We start from the raw sequence: 21962 nt of genomic DNA on the forward strand, positions 1-21962 counted from the left end.
AGGGTTCTAATTTCAATTTGAAATTATAATGCATACTGTGCAGGACAAAAATGTCTTTAAGTAGCACAACATGTATTAATATGTTTATTTACTCCATTAGTACCTTAGTAAGGACTGTCCCCCACAGGTGTAACAAACACAGGGAGAATTCAGGAAAATGTCAAACAGGCCATTGGTGGTAAATTTCCACTTTACTGCCTGGGGTTTGGATTTGATGTTAACTTTGATTTCCTGGAGAAAATGGCGCTGGAAAATGATGGAGTTGCTCGCAGGATCTATGAGGACTCAGATGCTGACCTCCAGCTGCAGGTGAGATACAGCATAGGGGTCATTTTCAGTTATATCCATTACCATGTGCTTGTTAGGCAGAGCTTCAACTCTATTTCATGCTTTCATGCTTAGGGCTTCTATGAGGAGGTGGCCACGCCGCTCTTAACTGATGTTCAAATGAGCTACAACGGAGCATCAAATCTCACCCAGACCAGTTTCAGGCAGTATTATAACGGCTCCGAGATTGTGGTGGCGGGACAAATCACAGACAACAGCCTGGAGACTTTACAAACTGAGGTCATCGCAATCTCAGTAAGAACCCCAGTGCACCTACAGTTCTGTTCTTCAGTTACAGTTTCCTGTAAATCTGTTGCTTATTTGTCAGTGTGAATTAAACCTGCTAAAAAATAATAATAATAAAAATAAAACAGCCTGATTCTAAGTAACCCAAGTGGACTGGTGAGACCGATGGTCTTCACACTAACACTTTACTTATTTAACCAGAGTATCTATTTTGCTGGTAATATTTCTCTGTCTCTTTCTTCAATTTTTCATGTCTTTATTACTTACAGATAGGCTCAAAAGTTACTTACCAGGACTCCGTGTCGACAAAAGACGTCATTGATATTTTACCACAACATGAAAACTTCATCCAGAGACTGTGGGCTTATCTTACAGTCAAACAGCTCCTGGAGAAAGAGTGAGTGATTACCTTGTTTAATGCTTTACATAAATAACTTTCTGATTTTAAACCATGTTTTAAGTTTTGCATTCATGTGTTTCAGAGTGACACTTAAAGGAGATGAGAAAGAAGCAGCCAGGGAAAAAGCTCTGGATCTCTCTCTCAAATATGAATTTGTGACTCCACTCACCTCCATGGTCGTCACTAAGCCACAAGAAAATGAGACACAGGTCGCCCACAAACCCAAAGAAGGGGAAGAGCCACGCACAGACCATCGCCGTGTGTTGGCACAGCTGCCTCCAATGAGTAAGTGTACAGGATACAGTAGACGAGGGAATTTCAATTACGTTTTAGCATGATAGTGGAAATAACAGTGAGTATCAAAAATTCAACATAAACATGCCAATCTAACGTAACATAGCAATGTTTTACTATGACTTCTCATTATTTATTTTTGTCCAACTTGTATATTTTACTTGAGTGGAAATTCTGGCCCCAATTTAAATATCTTGATACAGGAATCATTTTCTGGTAAAATGTTATGTGGCTCCCAGTGGCACAAAATAAAGGCACTGGTTCTATCTGTAGCCAGAAGTCTTAGAAACTTTGTGCCATCCATCTCAAAATGTGCAGAGGTGGGTAGTAATGAGTTACATTTACTCGGTTACATTTACGTAAATAACTTTTTTTTTTTTTTGGAAGTTTTACTGCAATATAGTTTTTACTTTTACTTGAGTAGATTTGTAAAAAAAAGAAACCCTTCTCTTACTCCGCGACATTCAGCTCCACTCAACTCGTTAACACATGTTATTGTGGCTGATTGGTCAGGTGACATATTAGGAAACAATCCTTTAGCCTTGACTTGAGTAATATTTTGAATGACTACCTTTTACTTTTACTTGAGTAATATTACTTTAAAGTACAGCTACTCTTACTTGAGTATATTTTTGGCAACTCTACCCACCAATATTGCACTTCTATTGTTTATAACTATGTTAAATGTATTTTTCACTTTATTTTTTAACTAGGCCTATATAAATACAGCGGAACCTCAGATTGCGAGTAACGCGGTTTGTAAGAGTTTTACAAGACAAGCAAAGATTTTTAAAAAATTTAACTTGAAAAACTAACAAGTCTTGGTTTACGAGTACCGAGTATCATGTATGACACATATGCTTCTTGTTTTGATGCCGAGCGTCACATGATCACAACTGAGCCAATGGTTTTTCTCTCTCTTGCGCTGCGGAATTGTAGGTGATCCTTTCTTCTGCTCGGTCTTAGTGCTTTCATTGCTCTTCTCTCACTACTTTAATCAACATCTGTGTACGTGTGTACTGTTTACTATAACCCTGTTGACCACGTCTACGTGTGTAAAACATTTTTATTTTGTGTTTGTTAGCATGTGTGTACAGCGCGTGTGTACTGTTTATTATAAACGTGTGTGTGCGCACATATAAAGCAAAAGAAAATCTCATTAGAGAGGTTAAAGATCCATTTTCTCTCTCTCCCTGGGTCAGCATGCTGTTGTGTGCCCGCGCGTAATTTGACATCGTGCCCCTTCACACACACACTCTCACCTTTACACATCCCCCCACCCCCTCCTTCTCTTGCCTTCTCACACACACACACACACACACACAGACACACACACACTCTGCTCTACACAGAAAAACTGCTCTGTCGCAATTCTTTTTAAAGGTAAACTGCAGGTTAATTTTTTCTTTTACTTTACAGCAGTGATTCCGTTCACACAAGTGTCATTAGTGATGTTACTTGCTAATTTTACAGATAAAACAGTCTTTTCGTTAATGTGTGTGTGTGAAACTCAAATAAGAGAGGATGCAGGTATGGGTTGAATAACACTTGAGTCTCTTTTTATTTCTTTTCTTATTTTTACCCACATATATTGAGCAAAGTTATAATAACAAAAAAGAAAACAAACACAAAACGGGGCTTTAACGAAGCCTCCTCAGGCTGGGTCTGCAGGCACGTACGAACACACAAGAGTTACACAAAACTAAGGGACCCTGCAGACTCGGCTTAGTCCTGAGGAGGAGACAGGAAGACACAGTAAGGTTGGAACAAAACATGCAAAACAAACATAGCAACAACAGTGAACGGACAAGACACTAGGGGTTCGGCTGGCTTAAATAAAGACATACAGGGGAGAGACACAGGTGAACATAATTTGTGATAAGGGGAAAACATACCGACGTAGACACACTAGGGGGAGACAAAGCCTCGGCTCAATAGTCCGGGGAACCGGATCTCACTCCCCCGGAGGTGAGGTGACACAGGTGTGACATACAGTGCAGGCTCATTTGTTTTATTTTTACTTTATATTTTATTGTATTTTTAATGGATTTATTTCTTTGGGCTTTGGAACGAATAATTTGAGTTTCCATTATTTCCTATAGGAAATTCCCTTTGGTTTATAAGTGTTTTGAAATACGAGCTGTCTCCTTTTTTAAAATAACCTATTATGGTGCCTTGACTTGACTACACACTACTTTTGGGTTTCAGGTTACTCTAATATCTGACATAGTCTGCTCTTGTCTCTTAGCTTTAACCATGCTGTTACTGCCACATAAACACTGCACTACTGTTGACAAGTCTTTTTCAGAGCAAAGGACCTGAGGAACGCTCTGAAAGTCACAAGATAACATCATAGACTAAATTGCATACCATTTTCTTCAGCATAGGCATTAGTACTGTATCTTAAATGATTAAACTGGGAATGTAAAGAAGGATTAGAGGAAAATAAACTGAAATCAAATCTAAATGAAACCCAAAGAATTATCATTTCCTTCCATTTATTATTGTATTACTGTACATGACAAATACATTGTTTTTACTTTCCCTGGGACAACAGGATAGTGTTAGTCTAAATCTGAAAATTGGACTTTTGACTATCTTATTATGCCTTTTCAGCATGTATTGTTTTTCTCATTCAAACTGCTCGAACTAGCAAAGGTCTGTGGTGGAAATCCTGAAAATACTATAAAGACAAGTAATTGTGACACTTGGTAAGAGCAAAGTAACAAAGGTTTAATTATAACTTCTGCAGAAGGACCAGTCTTATACAGCAAACAGTTGCAGTATAGAGAAAGGTGATCTCTTTCTCCCAGCTGTCCCATTTTATACACAAACCTCCCTGATAACATAATCTACGCCTGTACATAAAGTTCCCATATTTAAACTAATGACTTTCTTTATCTGACCCAGACCAAATGTTTTCACCTTATAATTTGTTCAGTGGCAACTACAATCAGATTGTTTCTGCCCTATTCTCGGCCTTATCTTCCTCTGTTTCATCAGACAGGTTTAAAGCTTCTATAGTCTACGAGACACAATTACTACAAAAATCAGAATTAATACATGATTAAAATGTGATTTTTCCATTACAGGTCTACACCCACATCTATATAGTTTAGGAGGGGATCCAGTTCTACCAGGTCTACTAGGTCCACCAGGTCGCAAAGGTCTACGAAGTCACCAAGGTTACACACATCAACGAGTTCTAACAGCACAGCTGCAACCGCAAGGCATGTTCCATTTTGCTGGTATATGTAAACATGCCGTCTTAAATAAACACACCATTTTTATTTATTTATATTTCCTGCTGTAGAAACGTACTAATTTGTTTTCATCCTTGTTTTACAGTGGACCATGCTTCTTCAGGTAGGTTGGTTATGTTATACACACTAAAGCAAGAATATTAAAAGCATAATGTTTCATGCCACTTTTTTAAGGATTTGACAAAACCATTTTTTCCAGTCTTGAATTTCAAACCTGTTTTTAACACATTCTTCAAAGCCATTAGGTCGTAAATCCAAATAGCATGCTTGATTAAAGCTACAATAAATTTGTTTAGATCTAGTGCTGTCAATCGATTAAAAATTTAACTAGTTAACCATAGTCGAAGACTGTGGCTTTTGCAAACTGTATCACTTACACAGACATTTTTAGTGTCTTACATTTAATGTATTCTTGTTAAAATAGTTCCCCTTGAGAGTAGCTTAAACATGCAATTTTGAAATTGAAACTTCTGTTTAGGTCACCTAGTGATGTTTCCTCAGGTTAAAGGTGCTGTTATCATGCACAGTCGGGCATTCTAGGAAGCCATTAGGGTCAAAAGTGGTCATGTGATTCACTTGCATTAAAAAAGTAATAGTGTATTAATGCTAGATAGATTAGTCCGTTTAATCAAACATATTTCTAGACAAATTTAGACCTTAATGCACAGTGAAACAAACATCCTGAACTGAACAGGATACTAGGAACAAGTGCACAATTACACCTTTGTATAAGTGCAAATTTCTTAAAACTCACAATAATTTTCTATCTTACATACTATAGGTGAGTTTGTAATCCTTAACCCCTGTCTAAAAGTGTCTTTTAGTAAAATCTACACAAAATGGCTCGTAAAAGAAACAGCAAAAAATAATAATTTTTTCATATTATAAATTCTCCCCTATTTGCAAGAATTTTGCACTGAAGCACTAGTCTTAATGTGAGATCTGAGTCGAACAAGAGAGGATTCTACTGGCTGTGTTTCATGTTACTTCACACATGGTAATCTGCTCATATTACTGATAACTTCTGTAAAAACCTACAACTATGGTATTCAGGGATCTGTTCTCACCCGACACATTTTTACAAGAAATTTATGCTCATGTGATCTTCCATTCAGTTATCCTACACTAAAACATATGAACTTTCTTTGTTTATGCCATTTAAATGTTTACATCCTTGCACATACAGTACATGCTTGCAGAAATCTACAGTGCATCTGGAAAGTATTTACCGCGCATCACTTTTTCCACATTTTGTTATGTCACAGCCTTATTCTAAAATGGATTAAGTTAATTTTCTTTCTCAGAATTTTACACACAATATCCCATAATGACAACATGAAAAACGTTTACTTGAGATTTTTGCAAATTTATTAAAAAAAATAAAATTGAGAAAGCACATGTACATGAGTATTCATGTCACGTATGTTAGATGGTGGATGGTGGCTTGATGGTGAGGCATAGGCGCAGAGGGGATGAAGTTAAAGTCTTTTTAATGATAACAAAACCAAACAAAAACATGAACAAAGGAAATTGGCTTTACTTTGGAGCGTGCTATAAACAGAACTCATAAAATAATACTCAAACATGGGGACGGAACATAACTTGAAACTAAACGTACTCAAATACAATACAAACAATAACTAAACAGACAGGCAGACTAAAACACACAAGGGATTTGACCTACAATTCAATTCAATTCATTTTTATTTATATAGCGCTTTTAACAATGGTCATTGTCTTAAAGCAGCTTCACAAAAATGAAAGAAATTCATTAAAAAATAATTTAATAATAATAATAAATAATAACAATACATAAAAAATTATAATAATAATAATAAATTGTGTATGCGTAAGAAAAATGTGTCTAGATAATAACGAGATGAATGAATGAAATGTCTCTGATGAGCAAGCCAAGGGTGACGGCGACAGTGGCAAGGGAAAACTCCCTGAGATGGCAATAGGAAGAAACCTTGAGAGGAACCAGACTCAACAGGGAACCCATCCTCATTTCACATCATGTGTGTTGTGCAGCTGAAAGTACAATATAACAGAAATTCTTTAAATTAACATGAAGTCCAGTTCAGCATAGGGATGAGTCAGTAGGTGCAGAGGGCAAATGGGGTCTGGATCACTGGGAGCACAGGAGCAGGATATGTAGCTCCAACCATAATTAGGCAGAATTCAGCTGGAGCTGGTTCTTCTCTGGATGCCTCAGGATCCTCGCAGGGTTGGCCTTTGTCTACTGAAGCTGGCACAATCTCCAGATGCCTCAGGATGGGTAAAAAAGTACAAAACAGATGGAGAGAATTAGAGTAGTTGCCATTCAGGATAGATGTACTGAAGTATGAAGTTATGGGATGAGTTACGCGTATGCCAGATTAAAGAGATGCGTCTTGAGTCTACTTTTAAACTGGAAAACTGTGTCTGAGCCCCGAACACTGTCTGGAAGGCTATTCCAAAGCTTTGGAGCTAAATATGAAAAAACCCTACCCCCTATTGTAGATTTTGAAATTCTGGGAATTACAAGAAGTCCAGAGTTTTGTGATCTTAAGGAGCGTGGTGGATTGTAGCGTATCAGAAGACTAAAAGAGTTGTGAAAGCTGTTGTGTGCTGGTTTTTGGGCCAATGAGTAATACTGTATCTCTGTTTTGTCTAAGTTTAGTAAAAGAAAGTTATTGGTCATCCAATCTTTTATGTCCTGGACACACCCGGTTAATCTAGACAACTTAGGTATTTCATCTGGTTTTGTTGAGATATAATTGGGTATTATCAGCATAACAATGGAAACTAATCCCATGTCTTCTAATGATGTTACCCAAGGGAAGCATGTATATTGAGAACAGCAGAGGTCCTAAAACTGACCCTTGTGGGACCCCATATTTCACTGGCATTACACCAGACAGTTCTCCATTTAGATCTACAAAATGGTATCGATCAGACAGGTATGATCTAAACCATTTTAATGCCTGTCCCTGAATACCTATGTGATTTTCTAAGCGATCTATGAGAATATTATGATCTACAGTATAGTGTCGAATGCAGCACTAAGATCAAGCAAGACTAGTATTGAGATGCAGCCTTGGTCCGAAGCTAAAAACAAGTCGTTTGTGATCTTAACTAGTGCAGTTTCTGTACTATGATGGGGCCTAAAACCTGACTGAAATAGTGGCCATGCTGCTAGTCACTTCATCTAGATCGTCTGCATTTAGGGGTCTAATAAGAATTTGGGACAGATCCGGCAGATTACTTGTGAATCTGTCTTTAGTAGTCGGATTCATATTTCTAACAAATCGATAATGTAGGGAGACACAGCTAATCTGTTCTACGGGTAGAGTATATATCAGGAGGTGATGATCTGTGATTCACTTTGAGGTAAAATCTCTATATTAGAAACATCTATACCATGAGATATAATTAAATCTAGCGTATGATTACAGCGGTGAGTTGCTTCATTTCTATTTTGTTTAACTCCAAAGGAATTTAGTAAGTCCATAAATGCGAGGGCTAAAGCGTCGTTAGAATCATCTACATGAATGTTAAAGTCTCCTACTATCAACACTTTGTCAGAGTTAACCAATACTGTAGGTCTGATAGCAGATGTCCAAATTCCTTAAGAAAATCGTCAAGTCAATCGAAAGTGGCCATTGTAAAATATAGCGCGGGTTTATTATAAATTTATTTAAGCGCAACATTATTGATGAGCACTTCAGATGAGTTAACCCTGGGCCTTATTTTCTGAGAAACAGTGAGAACATCATTGTAGATAGTGGCGACACCACCACCGCGACCAGTTAGACGGGGCTCGTACTTATAAAAATATCCTGACTGAGTAGAGTCATTCAGACCAATATATTCATTTGGTTTAAGCCAGGTTTCGGTCATGCGAAGGCACTTAACACATAGGACAGACTTGGCTAGGCCTACTTTCTGTTATGCACATTAGCTGCTAAGCTAGATAGTAGCTAAACAGACTAATTGCTAAACTGGCCAGAGACCCAAGGGACGAACAGACTAGGTACAAAGCAGACTATAAAACGGACTAAGAACTTTACAGGTTAGTGGCTAAACAGGTTAGTACCTAAATAGACTAAGATCAGACAAGGAGACTAGACAGACTAAGATCTAAACCGGTTAGTATTTATACAAACTTAGAACTAAACATGCAAAGGAGGTTACTTACACACGAGGGTAAACACAAAAGGCTAATTCTCCTAGAAGCTAATCCTGCTAGGAGACAGGGAGACAGGGAGACATTAACAATACATATTTAATCAAAACAAATGTAAACTTAACTCAAACTGCTCCAGAAACCAAATGCCAACTAAAACAATACAAAACAAATGGCCACTCGACATATTTCATAATATTAAAGCTCGACCCAGTTTCCCAGAACAAACAGCTATTTATAACGAAACGAATGAGCTACCTGGGTTCAGGTCAGCACCCGCATCACCTGACTGAGGTGCCTTCTGGGAAACTGAGTCTACAAACAAAAACTACAAAAACAAAACAGTGCCCTCTAGTGGCGATCCCTCACAGTTCACAGCCTTTGCAAAATTGAGCTCAGGTGCATCCTGTTTTCAGAAGTGGCAAAGCAGTGTAATGATACAAGCAGAATAAATAATTTCCATCTGTTTTTCATCACCACTTTACTGTGTGTTAAAGGCGTTCCCAACATGAGAAAAATTCCTTCATATGACAGATTTCATGATCTGGTCGTAGGATCAGGTATGTGTGGTATTTTAACATGTATAATAAGCTTTAGCAGTGTGTTATATGAGAATCTGCAGTAGATTATAAGGTAAGTGTATATTCCATCTGCAGTAAAGAATAAACAAGTTAAAACAAAGGTAATAAACCTTGTTTTACAATATTTCATTTAGTATTTTTTTCAGTATTATATTTGTGTTTAGTAAATGTTCATTTATTTTTTTGTCAACAATACTACACCATTTCCATGCTTTTTTTTTTTCTTGCCCATTCGCATTAGTACAAAGTCTATCACCCCTCAGGCCCAGCCTAACTGTAATAGATACCAATTCTCAGCCTAAAGGTACTATTAAAGTTTTTAGAAAATCTTCATTTATTGCATTTTATTCTCATGCCATCAGTCTGCAGGATGTTGTTGTTCTTTACTCATTGTCACTCTCTCTCTCTCTCACACACACGCACACACACACACAGTGAGTAGTGTGAGGTTCTTAATCTCTGCTCAGCCAAAACAGATCTGTTATGACACACCTGGTGACCAGAAGCTCCGCCTTCTTTTCGACAACTCATCAGGTAAGTGATTTATAGGTTTGGGTACATAAACATAAAGCATACAGCGGGTAGTTTAAGTGCCCCCAAATGACCACAAGACTATTCAGTTCATAACAGTAATTAAGCTTAGTAACTTAAGAATACAATCAAATATAGGCATAAAACAATTAAAACTGTAAATGTGTGCAATGAGCGCAGTGCAAATTTTAGATGATGTGTATCAACAGGTCTACAGGTATCAAGCGCATGGCGTAAAGTTTAGGTGCACTTAAGTAGCATAGGAAAGCAGTACAGTATGAGTTTGATTCTTTATAAAGTTCATAATTAACAACCTCTCCTTTTAATGCCTCCTCTCATTTTTTCCCCTTAACCAAGGAAGATGTGACTAGAATATACTGTACAGAGAGATGCATGGCTAAAAATACACAATGAAATTATGCTTACTGCTTACAATCTAATGAGCTTCCATGGCCCGGAAATGTGTGGTTCTACAAACTGGACATCAAAAACTTGTGTCTAGTTATGAAAACATATTGATCCTTGTCCTCATTAAGATCATATCCAAACTATACAAATCTGTACAAACTACTGAACTGGTGTCCATGATACTAAAAGACCACTGCAATGATCTTAGGGACAATTTAGGACTCATTGTATAATATTTCCACTGGTTCTTCTCTCTTATTTTCTCTCTCCATAGACATCTCTATAAACGGACAACTTTCGGGTGAAGGCTTCAAGATAGTTGTTGCACATTATAAAACTGCAAAACTATACGTGAACACTTCCACAATCATCTACTCTGATCAAGGGAACCATGTGGAGTTTGTATGGGGGCAGACAGACCCCAACAGCCTTCAAACAGACAGGTAAGGACAAAATATGAATGTGCTTACTTATAATATCAAAACCAGAGGTGCGTAGTAACGAGCAGCGGCGGCTGTCGAAAAAGATTTTGGAAAAGCGCAAACAAAATTAAAATTAAACTTTTAATAATCGCGTGTAAATAGCCAAAAGGAGTTCTGGAAAAGTACAGAGTGTGAGCTCAGCCCTGATCACGTGACTGCTGCTTAATTAGAAGATCAGGTCGATCTGCTCCAAGATCTTTAACTTTTTTTCTTTCTTCGTCCGATTGTCTTGTAAAGGGGTATTTTAGCAAATAAATTACAGAATTTCCTCTCATATTTAGCTGCTTCCACATCAATCACTATTCAATACATTAACTAACAATCTGCTGAGCGTTAATAAGACTCATTGAAAATGGACCAATCACACAAGCCCAAATATTTAAAAACAATATTAATTCGCTAAGAACAAAAGTGGGAGGGTTTGGGGCTTATTCTCTCATACAGTTAGATTAACTGTAATATAGTTTAAAAAATTTTCATTGTAAATAAATTATATTAAGAAATACAGCAGAATATTGTGACTATTTATTTTAATGATGAAATAAAGTCATTTAATTATGTTAAATAATTACGTTAGTGCAATGTAGTATTCTTCTCTACCTAACTTTACCATTTACTTAAGTAATTTTTTTAATGTGCTTCTTTGAGTAGTTTTACTGTACCATACCTTTAACTTTAACTTGAGCAGATTTGTGAAGAAAAAACGCTACTCTTTCTATGCTACATTTGGCTCCACTCGACTCGTTACTTTTACAACAGTTTATTATAATGCCATTATTATTATATACAAATGCCATCGGTAGATCAAGCACTTGACTGATCATCAACAGACGTAGAAAACAATTACATGACTCTGTTTGTCCAGCGATAACAATAACCACAAGTAGTCACATGACCACACTCAAACCGGCAGCATCGCAGGAAAAAAAATCTTCAGCCAGAAAATTAAATCGGACATTACTATTGAAACAGTTACTTAGTACTTGAGTAGTCTTTTCACCAAATACTTGTAAAGCTAACTAAACATACACATTCTAGCAGCATGCCGACAGTCCAGACTCAGAAGAATCATTAAGGGGAAAACAAGAGCAATGTCTTCTGAAAAGACAGATGACACATTATCATCACATTGCATCCTGCGATGACAGCTCTCCCATTTACACAGATTTACACAGAACAAGCTTTGCTTAGTTACTCAGCATTAAAAACTGATTCACTAGTCCATATCTGAGACATATATGGCAAAAGAACAGCCCTATGGAGGGGGTGTAAATACTATAGAACAGAGGCAGGATACCTGTGTTGTTTTGCCTTTTAAAAATGTTTCAACATTTCATTTTAACATTCGGCAGAGGCCCTTATCCAGAGCATCTTACACTTTTATTGCATTATACCTTTGAGCAGTTGAGGGTTAGGGGCCTTGTGCAAGGAACCAACAGTGACAACTTAGTGGTGGTGGGTTTGAACCTGGGACCTTCCAAGACATAGTCCAATGCCTTAACCACTGAGCTACCCCTTCATGGTTTAAATCTTAATAAAGCACCATTAAAACCCCACTGAGTGCTAGACATGGCAGACTCAACTAACTGATCGTTATATCATTCCACAGTGTGTCAATATTTCTAAGGAGCAATGAATTGGACGTCACCGTGGGAAGTGTACGTGTTGTTTTCCTCCTTCATAAAAAACCTGGGGATGAAATTTTATGGCCTGTTATTCATCAACAATCAAAAAATCCTGACATCCAAGGCATTCTGGGTAAGAGACTACACACAAAGCAAAGTTTGAAACACAAAACATTTAAATGATTCTGATTCAGATTAGATGAATTGGTGCTTAAATCAAGAGTAATGATAACGTAGTGGATAATTTTTTGTATTTGTAATTTTTTGGAAATGTTTTTGTATTTATGAAAAAGATTCTCACTCATGTTCACTTGAGACAGGCTGTGTAGTTATTCCGAGTCACAGGAGTGTGGCAGCAGGAGATTGGAGCCCTATTGTGTATGACTGTTAAAGAGCACATGAGATAATTAGTTAATTAGAGCATTGTTTAATTAGGTTAAATAAGTAGATATACATAACCATGATTATCAGCTTGTTTGATTAAGCAGAATAATGCACTTTTTAAAGACTTTATATTTGATATTTAAGGAAAACATAAACTTTACTATGAAGAGCTCTCAGGATCAAAGCTCAAAATCCACAACCAGGAAGTTGGGGCATCCAAGTAAGTAAATAGAACAAATTTAATACATTGTTTTATTTAATACACTTTTATGAATGCTCCTAAATGATATGTTTCTATTTTATTATAGGAGCTCTGCCATCGACTACAGATTTCATGCAGCCCCTAGTGTGGAGTGTTGGCTTGTACCATTACAGTCTGTCCTGCAGGGAGAGATTTCTGACTTTACTCTCTCACAGCTGTAGAATCCCGTGCTAAATATGTGCATACTTATTATACTCATTAAGTCAAAATGCAATTAAAATTTTTGTTTCAACTGCAACACTATGGAGGTCTCTGGATCTTTACTCTAAAGTTCCAAAAGGAATCCCACAATTCCTGTGTTACTCATTATATTTAGATAAAACTACACTATGACACTGGTGGAACAAAGCACAATACACAAGAATTTTAGTGAAAACCTTTATAGGGTGAGACAAGTGAACATATTGTGGCGTGGGCGGGGTGGCGGCTGACGACCAGCATGCCTTGCGGGGATGTCGGTGTATTCACCATGATGGGGAAAGGTGTTTGGGTTAGTGACTTCGGCCCTGTTGTGTGTGTGTTGAGGTGTGTGACGTGTGAAATGTGCTCCAGTTCAAGCTAACGCTGAATTGGATGTAGGCTCCTGAGTGAAGGTGCTGCTCATGCCATACCTGCTGTGTGCCTAATAAAGTACTCCCAGCCATTGCATTGGGCAGCAAATAAGCTCACTCGTCTCTCCAGTATTCTTTCCGGCGTAAAAACGCTACATTGGTGTCAGAAGTGGGATGGAGAGTAACGGGTTCGAGCGCACAACGGAAGACCTTCTGAAAATCCAAGCGGCCCGCCGAGTAGCGGAGCGACTACTTGCAAAGAAGAAGCGCTTTCCCGACGGCGCTAAAGCGAGCACACCACGGCAACCAACGCGGAGCGGCGAGGTGAAAATCCCGGCGCTGGATCTCGGGGCGGAGGCTGGCGCAGCGCAAGCGCCGGAGCAAGAGACAGCTCCGCGCGCCGTTAGCCGGCAAAGCGACCTGCCGCTGCGCGAGGCCGAGCGCGCTGAGCCCATATCGGCGGTACATCACGGCGGAAGAGCCGAGCGACCGCCTGCAGCTCAGTGGCGCTCGGTTCGTGAACTGTGCGTGTCGCACAGTGCGAGTCCAGGTGGGTGGACGGACTTATTCCCACGGGTTCGTTGTGGGGAATGTCGAGGAGGACTGCATTTTGGGGTTGGACATTTTGGGTAGATGGGGTGCGGTGCTGAACTTGTCCAGCGGAACTCTTCGTGGTAACTTCGGGGTAGCCAGGTTGCTTGGACCCAAACCACAGCCGGACAGGTTAGCAGCACTCACCCGGGGGCCGGAACTTCCAAAAGCAGACCAAGCGGGAAATCTGTGCGCTAACACCGGCGCTTTACCTCGCCGGCCGGGCAGCAAAGCGCGTGGCCGGTACTGCGAGCAAGTGAAGCGCCGTCGCGACGTAGAACCCTCGACGCAGGATGTTCCCCCCGTGCAGTCCTCCAGGCCCTCATGTGGTGATCAGCCGTCCGAGCCAGCGTGCAGCCGCGTTACTGCGTCACCCGCAGTCGCTCCGCCGGTCTCACAGAACTGTGAACCGCTCATCGCCAGGCAGAAGGGCCTCACCCAGCGCTCGCGGGCACCGCTGCAAGACTTTCGGGTGGGGGCACCCATGGAGCGAATGGGCGTGGACACCCACAGCCAGGGGCGAGATTTTGCTGCTGGCGAGCAGGTGTGGGTGTGTTCCTCCGGAAGGAGAAGGAGGGGGCTCTCGGCCAGGCGTATGTCTCACTGGGTGGGCCCCTGTACTGTAATAGCTCGGCTCTCCGATGTCATCTACCGGGTGCGGTTGGCGGGGCGGGCACGAGTTTTGCTCCACCGGGACCGTCTTGCGTCTTGCCATCCGCACGCTGGGGAAACATTAAACTCTGTGGAGGCCGGACTGCCTCAGGACTACGTTCGCGTTCATCCCTCACCTCCCAAAGGACGCCGGCGTTCCCACCGCCAGCGCCGACCGCCTCCACGCCTCCGAAACAAAGTTCGTCGTGGTGACCGGGGACGGTCACAGCTCGGGTGGGGGCAGTGTGGCGTGGGCGGGGCAGCGGCTGACGACCAGCATGCCTTGCGGGGATGTCGGTGTATTCACCATGATGGGGAAAGGTGTTTGGGTTAGTGACTTCGGCCCTGTTGTGTGTGTGTTGAGGTGTGTGACGTGTGAAATGTGCTCCAGTTCAAGCTAACGCTGAATTGGATGTAGGCTCCTGAGTGAAGGTGCTGCTCATGCCATACCTGCTGTGTGCTAATAAAGTACTCCCAGCCATTGCATTGGGCAGCAAATAAGCTCACTCGTCTCTCCAGTATTCTTTCCGGCGTAAAAACGCTACAATATAAATAATATTGGAAATAAGTGTTATGATATTCAGAAAAGTATGGAACTACTGTCCTTGACATTTAGCAACTTTTTCAGACAAAAAAATAAAATAAAAAAGTCCATATTATTACAAACTATCTCGTAATTCTCTCTTTTATCTCAGCGGCAAACAAGAAGGTAACAACAGAGGACAATCAGTGGATCACTATTCATTTTATTACACAAATAAAATGATTCATCAATGCCAGAATGCAGCTGTAACATAAAACCTGCAATATTAGTAGATTATTTACAGATTTATTCAGTAATGCTCTGAAAAGTCTGAACTGATGAACATTTCATTATTGCATGGTTACACTCATCATAAAATTAGTCTGAATACCAGATAGCAATAAATGGGTGGATGGATGTATGGATGGGTGTATCACACCACAGAGTTAACGGAGAACTGGCGAGGCTGCAGGACATGCTTTTACATCAAACAAAGTACAGATATAACCGTGATGAAGATGATGTGCTGGCTCCATCTAGAAGTGCTCTAAGCCTTTCTATTTGCTGCGGGAGTTTACCTCGTTCATTCTGGTGAGTGTTTACATTTTTTTTTTTACCAACGTGTGTGAACGCAGCACTGCAACAGCTGAACAGATCGCAGACATGGAGCAACACTCGGGCTCTGTTATAATTATTTTCTGGTGACTTTACCAAGCAAACCTCACACCTAAACTGCTTGAATTCATACAACACATTACAGTACATGTCCCACCAGAGAGCAAAATATTTTGGACCACTGCTACACCACAATAAAGCATGTATATCGCTCCATCCTACAGCAGATTTAGGACTTTTCCTGCCTGGTTCTCCTTCTCTCGACCTGCCGGCAAAAACTTATATCTGTTAAGCCTGTGGCTTTATTGTTTTTGAAGCTGCTGCTAACATCTAATAATGACAAATCATGGTTCACAGCAAAACTCGTACAGGAGTGCAGATAGGATCTTATACAAGTGGGCCAGGAACACACTAACAAGGGAGATCAGAGTGGCTTGAAGGAGCTACTCTAAAACTGGAAAACCAGCTTCCTGCAAACGACCCTGCTTCAGTGTGGAAAGGCCTAAAAGCCAAGCACATGACTGCAAAAAGAATTATTGGTGCTCCCCTGCCCATCCTTCAAGAACCGTATATATCCAGAGTAGAGGGAAACTAATATCAAGGTGCTAAGCAACTTTAGGGTGAAGGTCTGTTCACACTTTGAGTTGTTTTGGAGAGATTACTGGAATGGTCTGAGTTTTTACCTCAACAGAGCCAAAAATAAGCAGTGCAGTAAAGCTTATGTAACTAGAAAATAGGACTTGTAATATTGTAAAAAGACTTTTCAAAGACAATTTTTTTAAAGAATGTGTAAAGATAATATCGTTCAAAAATTCGCAAGTACTTTTTGCTGTAGATGCAATATGCTTTAACCGTTTTTATAATTTAGTAAACACGGCCAGTGTCTTTCATGACAGGAAATGCCAGCGCAATTGAGAAGTCAACGCAAAGTATTTTTCTTAAATCGGTCATGTTCTGGGTGGATTAAGCGGACGCTGTCATGCACACTCGGAACGCGACCGGCACTAGGACCCGGAAGTTAAGCGGTCGCAAACCAGGAAGTATAAAAGAGGTAAACAAACCATAGCACCTCGCTCAGTCATTGAGTTTAGCCGATGCCACGTCTGATTCCTGCTTCTAACTGTGAGTACTCACCTTTTTGGTTTCAATTCCTGATCGAGTGTGTATTTATAGGACGCGGGTTAGATTGTGTCTTTCCCTTACTCCCCATCTGTGAGAGTCCTTAGACTAAAAGCGTGATTATCCTGCCTACTCGTGTTTCATCCGCGTTTGGGTTTACCATTCACGCTACAAAGGGCTAACCGCTAAAGCTACGTCTTCTGGTCATCTCAGGTTAGTTCTTGACAGAATGACTGAGCCTTCCGCGGTGAACCCAGCGGATTACGCGCACCTCTGCGATGTGGTTGATCAGCATGCCAAGCTCATCAACACGCTAACCGGGGAGATCGCTAATCTGCGCCGGGACCTCCAAGACGTCGCGGCCTTGCGCCGCGAGGTCGCGGAGCTCCGGCGGGAGAACGCGGATCTCCGGGCGGCTGTGGATAGCGCGGCTAGCCGGTCTCCCGTCGCGGCGGCCGCGGCGCCGCACCAACCCCCCCCCCCTCCTTCTGATGTATTTTTGGCACTTCCGGATAAATGGGACGGCACGGACGGGAAGTGTAATGTGTTTCTAACAGCGCTTGATTTGGTGTTTGAGTTCAATGCCACCAGGTACTCCACCGATCGGCTACGCATCGCGCTTCTGGTCTCGTTGCTATCCGGGCAGGCAGCTGAGTGGGCCACGGCAGTTCTCCGGGCGGATTCAGACACCGCGCACTCATATAACGAGTTCACCCGCCAACTCAGACTCACCTTCGAACACCCAGCGGGCGAGGTGGAGACCGACACCAAGCTCTACCATCTGCGGCAGGGAGGATCGTCCGTGAGCCGGTACGCTGCTGAGTTCCGGACCCTCGCTGTGCAGACCGACTGGGGAGATGCCGCGCTCCGGACATCCTTCTACGAGGGACTGGCTCCACGTATCAAAGACGAGCTCGCCGGGCGAGAGCTTCCTGCTACCCTGGAGGGGATGATCCAGCTCTCCCTCCGTATCGATCAACGCATCCTCTCTCGCCCGAAGCCAGCCCCTAGGACCCTGCCGCCTGCACCTACCTTCTCCTACACCACGCCACGACCACCTACTGCTTTCACCACCTCCACTACTGGACCTATCGGATCTCCACCTCCTGCCGTGGTTGACACCGGAGCCGGGGAACCCATGCAATTAGGACGCGCCTCCCTGACCGTGGCGGAACGCGAACGACGGTATCGAGAGGGGCTGTGTGCCTACTGTGGGTCGGCGGCGCACCACCGAGCTACTTGTCCAATTCGCCCGGGAAACGCGCAGCCCCGGTGAGTGGAAGGAGAGACTCACCGGGCCCCCTCCACCTCTCCTCCACAATCGACGCCACCATCTCACGTTTCACGGTTCAGGTAAACCTCCAAATTGGCCACAAACGAGTTCGAAGCGCCGCGTTCATCGACTCCGGTGCCGCGGGTAACTTCATTGACTCTAATTATGCCAAAGATTTGGGGGTGAGGACTGAGGCGTTATCCCAGCCGGTAAACATCACTTCGGTCGACGGTCGGCCCTTATTATCCAGCCCTATCACCCATCAGACCCAACCCATCACGCTCGCCATAGACCAACACCAGGAGCAGATCCAATTTCACCTTACCACCATCTCATCACCGCCCATCATCCTCGGCTATCCCTGGCTGTTACAGCATGACCCGATCATTTCGTGGACCCGGAACCGGATTCTCCAGTGGGGGCCGACCTGCACCGAACTCTGCCTACAGGCACGGACTGGGACGTGTTCCAGGGAGTCCGAGGCCCCCGACGTCGACACCAACGCCATCCCTATTGCCTATCGAGACCTGGCTGAAGTTTTTTGTAAGAAACGCGCCACCCATCTCCCGCCTCATCGCCCTTACGACCTGGCGATAGAACTTCAGCCGGGCTCCGTCCCTCCCCGCGGCCATCTCTATTCGCTATCCACCTCGGAGACGCAGGCGATGGAGGAATACGTCACCAACGCCCTCGGTCAGGGAACCATCCGGCCATCCACCTCGCCTGCCGCCGCGGGGTTCTTCTTCGTCAAGAAGAAAGGGGGCGAACTTCGCCCATGTGTCGACTATCGGGGGCTAAACAACATCACCATTAAGAACAGACATCCACTACCACTCACCAACTCAGCCCTGGACGCCCTTTCTGGTGCCACCATATTCACCAAGTTGGACCTCCGGAGCGCCTACAACTTGGTGCGCATCAGAGAGGGTGATGAGTGGAAGACGGCTTTCATCACACCCACCGGACATTATGAGAGCCTGGTCATACCATTTGGACTCTGCAACGCACCCTCGGCCTTCCAACAATTCATAAATGACGTCCTCCGAGACATGCTGGGCCGATGGGTGTTCGTCTACCTGGACGACATCCTCATCTACTCCCGCCACCTGGAAGAACATATCCAACACGTACGTGCTGTTTTAAAGAGATTGCTCGCTCACCAACTGTACTGCAAGCTGGAAAAATGTGCTTTTCACCAGCACTCCACCACGTTCCTGGGTTTTGTCATCTCGCCCCAGGGTGTGGCCATGGACCCGCAGAAGCTAGAAGCTGTACGTCACTGGCCCTTACCCAGGACACTCAAACAGCTTCAGCGGTTTCTCGGGTTTGCGAACTTCTATCGTCGCTTTATCCGGGGCTACAGTACAGTTGCAGCACCATTGACCACATTGACCAGGCCCTCACCTCACCCATTTCAGCTCAATCCCACCGCCATCTCAGCCTTCAAGGAACTCTGCCATCGTTTCACCACCGCCCCGATTCTTCTTCATCCGGATGCCAATAAACCCTTCGTTGTGGAGGTGGACGCGTCGGATGTGGGCGCCGGCGCGGTTCTCTCCCAGCGAGGTCCAGACCAGAAACTGCACCCTTGCAGTTTCTTCTCCAAAAAATTTTACCCCACTCAGCAGCGATACGGGGTAGGGGACCGCGAGCTGTTGGGCATAAAGTGGGCTTTGGAGGAATGGCGTCACTGGCTCCAGGGCGCCAGTGAGCCATTCATCGTCTGGACCGATCACCAAAACCTGATCACCATCAAGAACCTTAAGCAGCTCAATCCACGACAGGCACGGTGGGCACTATTTTTCGAACAATATAATTTCCATCTTTCTTACCGTCCGGGGTCGAAGAACACCAAAGCCGACGCCCTATCACGCCAGTATGAGGACGACCTCCCCCGGACGGAACCCGTGCCTGTCATCCACCCATCCCGAATCCTCGCACCCCTCCACTGGGATTTGGAGACCAGGGTCCGCCAGGCACAGGCGGCGGAGACCGAACCGGCAGGTGTGCCGCCTGGACGACTCTACGTACCCCAACAGCTGCGAGCGGAGGTTCTCCAATGGGGGCATTCGTCCACCATCGCCGGACATTCTGGGGCGCGACGAACCTTATCATTTATCCAACGAGCGTTCTGGTGGCCCTCCTTGAGGAGAGACGTCCGCGAGTTCGTTCAGGCGTGCCCGGTGTGCGCCAGGGCAAAAGACACAAACCAACCAACTCCAGGAGAACTCCAACCACTCCCAGTTCCTCGACGGCCCTGGACGCACATCGCCCTGGATTTCATCACGGGCCTGCCGGTTTTAGAGGGTAAGGACACCATTTTAACCATCGTTGATCGGTTCTCCAAGGCCGTGCACCTGGTGGCCCTAGCCGGACTCCCATCAGCTAAAGACACCGCAGAATTGATTTTGGAACACGTAGTCCGACTGCATGGGTTCCCAAAGGACATCGTCTCGGACAGAGGGCCCCAGTTCACAGCCCGGTTCTGGAAGGCCTTCTGCCGTCTGATCAATTCCACCTGTAGTCTGTCGTCCGGTTACCATCCCCAGACTAATGGTCAGACGGAACGGACCAACCAACAACTGGAGCGCTACCTGAGATGTTTCGTGTCCGATCGCCAGCGCTCCTGGGCCCGCTACCTCAAATGGGCCGAACTGTCCCACAACCTACACGTCTCCTCAGCCACCAACCTAAGCCCATTTGAGGTGTGCCATGGTTTCCATCCTCCCATGTTCGACCATCAAGAACCGGAGGTTGACGTACCATCGGCCCAACAGTTGGTCCGTAGGTGTCGGCAGATATGGAATCAAGCGAATCGCGCCATCCAGCGAGCCAACACCAGCTACGTCGCCCAGCATCGCCGCCGACACCCACCGGGACGGTTGTACCACGTAGGTGACAAGGTATGGCTATCAACTAAAAACCTCCATCTGCACACCGAATCAAGAAAACTATCACCAAGGTTCATCGGACCATACCGCATCACGTTACGGATTAACCCTGTCACCTACCGGCTCCAGCTGCCTGCGGCGCTCCGGATCCACCCAGTCTTCCATACATCACAGCTAAAACCCTTCATCACTTCACCTCTGGTTCCACCCACCCCCCCTGCTCCTCCTCCCCGAATCATTGACGGCGGTCCCGCTTACACCGTGCGACGAATCCTCGATTCGCGACCTCGGGGCAGGGGCACCCAGTACCTGGTCGATTGGGAAGGCTACGGCCCCGAGGAGCGATCTTGGGTCCCAGCACGGTTCATCCTCGATCCTGAGCTCATCCGGGACTACCGTCACAGGGTATCCTCCACCTCAGGACCGTCTGGAGCCGGTCCTGGACAGGGGGGTACTGTCATGCACACTCGGAACGCGACCGGCACTAGGACCCGGAAGTTAAGCGGTCGCAAACCAGGAAGTATAAAAGAGGTAAACAAACCATAGCACCTCGCTCAGTCATTGAGTTTAGCCGATGCCACGTCTGATTCCTGCTTCTAACTGTGAGTACTCACCTTTTTGGTTTCAATTCCTGATCGAGTGTGTATTTATAGGACGCGGGTTAGATTGTGTCTTTCCCTTACTCCCCATCTGTGAGAGTCCTTAGACTAAAAGCGTGATTATCCTGCCTACTCGTGTTTCATCCGCGTTTGGGTTTACCATTCACGCTACAAAGGG

The 21962-nt window shown here is 43.8% G+C and overlaps 1 protein-coding gene and 2 long non-coding RNA genes across 4 annotated transcripts in view; all 3 read left to right on the plus strand.

The window, feature by feature from the left end:
- LOC128511663 (inter-alpha-trypsin inhibitor heavy chain H3-like) overlaps window positions 1–21962 on the plus strand; it is a 96663-nt gene that overhangs the window by 10625 nt on the left and 64076 nt on the right. The window lies entirely within an intron of this gene.
- LOC128511666 (uncharacterized) lies at window positions 9516–10655 on the plus strand. Its single transcript, XR_008356189.1, has 3 exons — window positions 9516–9583; window positions 9715–9813; window positions 10493–10655. It is a non-coding gene; the product is annotated as an uncharacterized LOC128511666 (long non-coding RNA).
- Window positions 12552–13214, plus strand: LOC128511665 (uncharacterized). The gene is made up of 2 exons (XR_008356188.1): window positions 12552–12929; window positions 13018–13214. It is a non-coding gene; the product is annotated as an uncharacterized LOC128511665 (long non-coding RNA).

Source organism: Clarias gariepinus, chromosome 23 (genome assembly GCF_024256425.1).
Source record: "Clarias gariepinus isolate MV-2021 ecotype Netherlands chromosome 23, CGAR_prim_01v2, whole genome shotgun sequence".
Classification (NCBI taxonomy): domain Eukaryota; kingdom Metazoa; phylum Chordata; class Actinopteri; order Siluriformes; family Clariidae; genus Clarias; species Clarias gariepinus.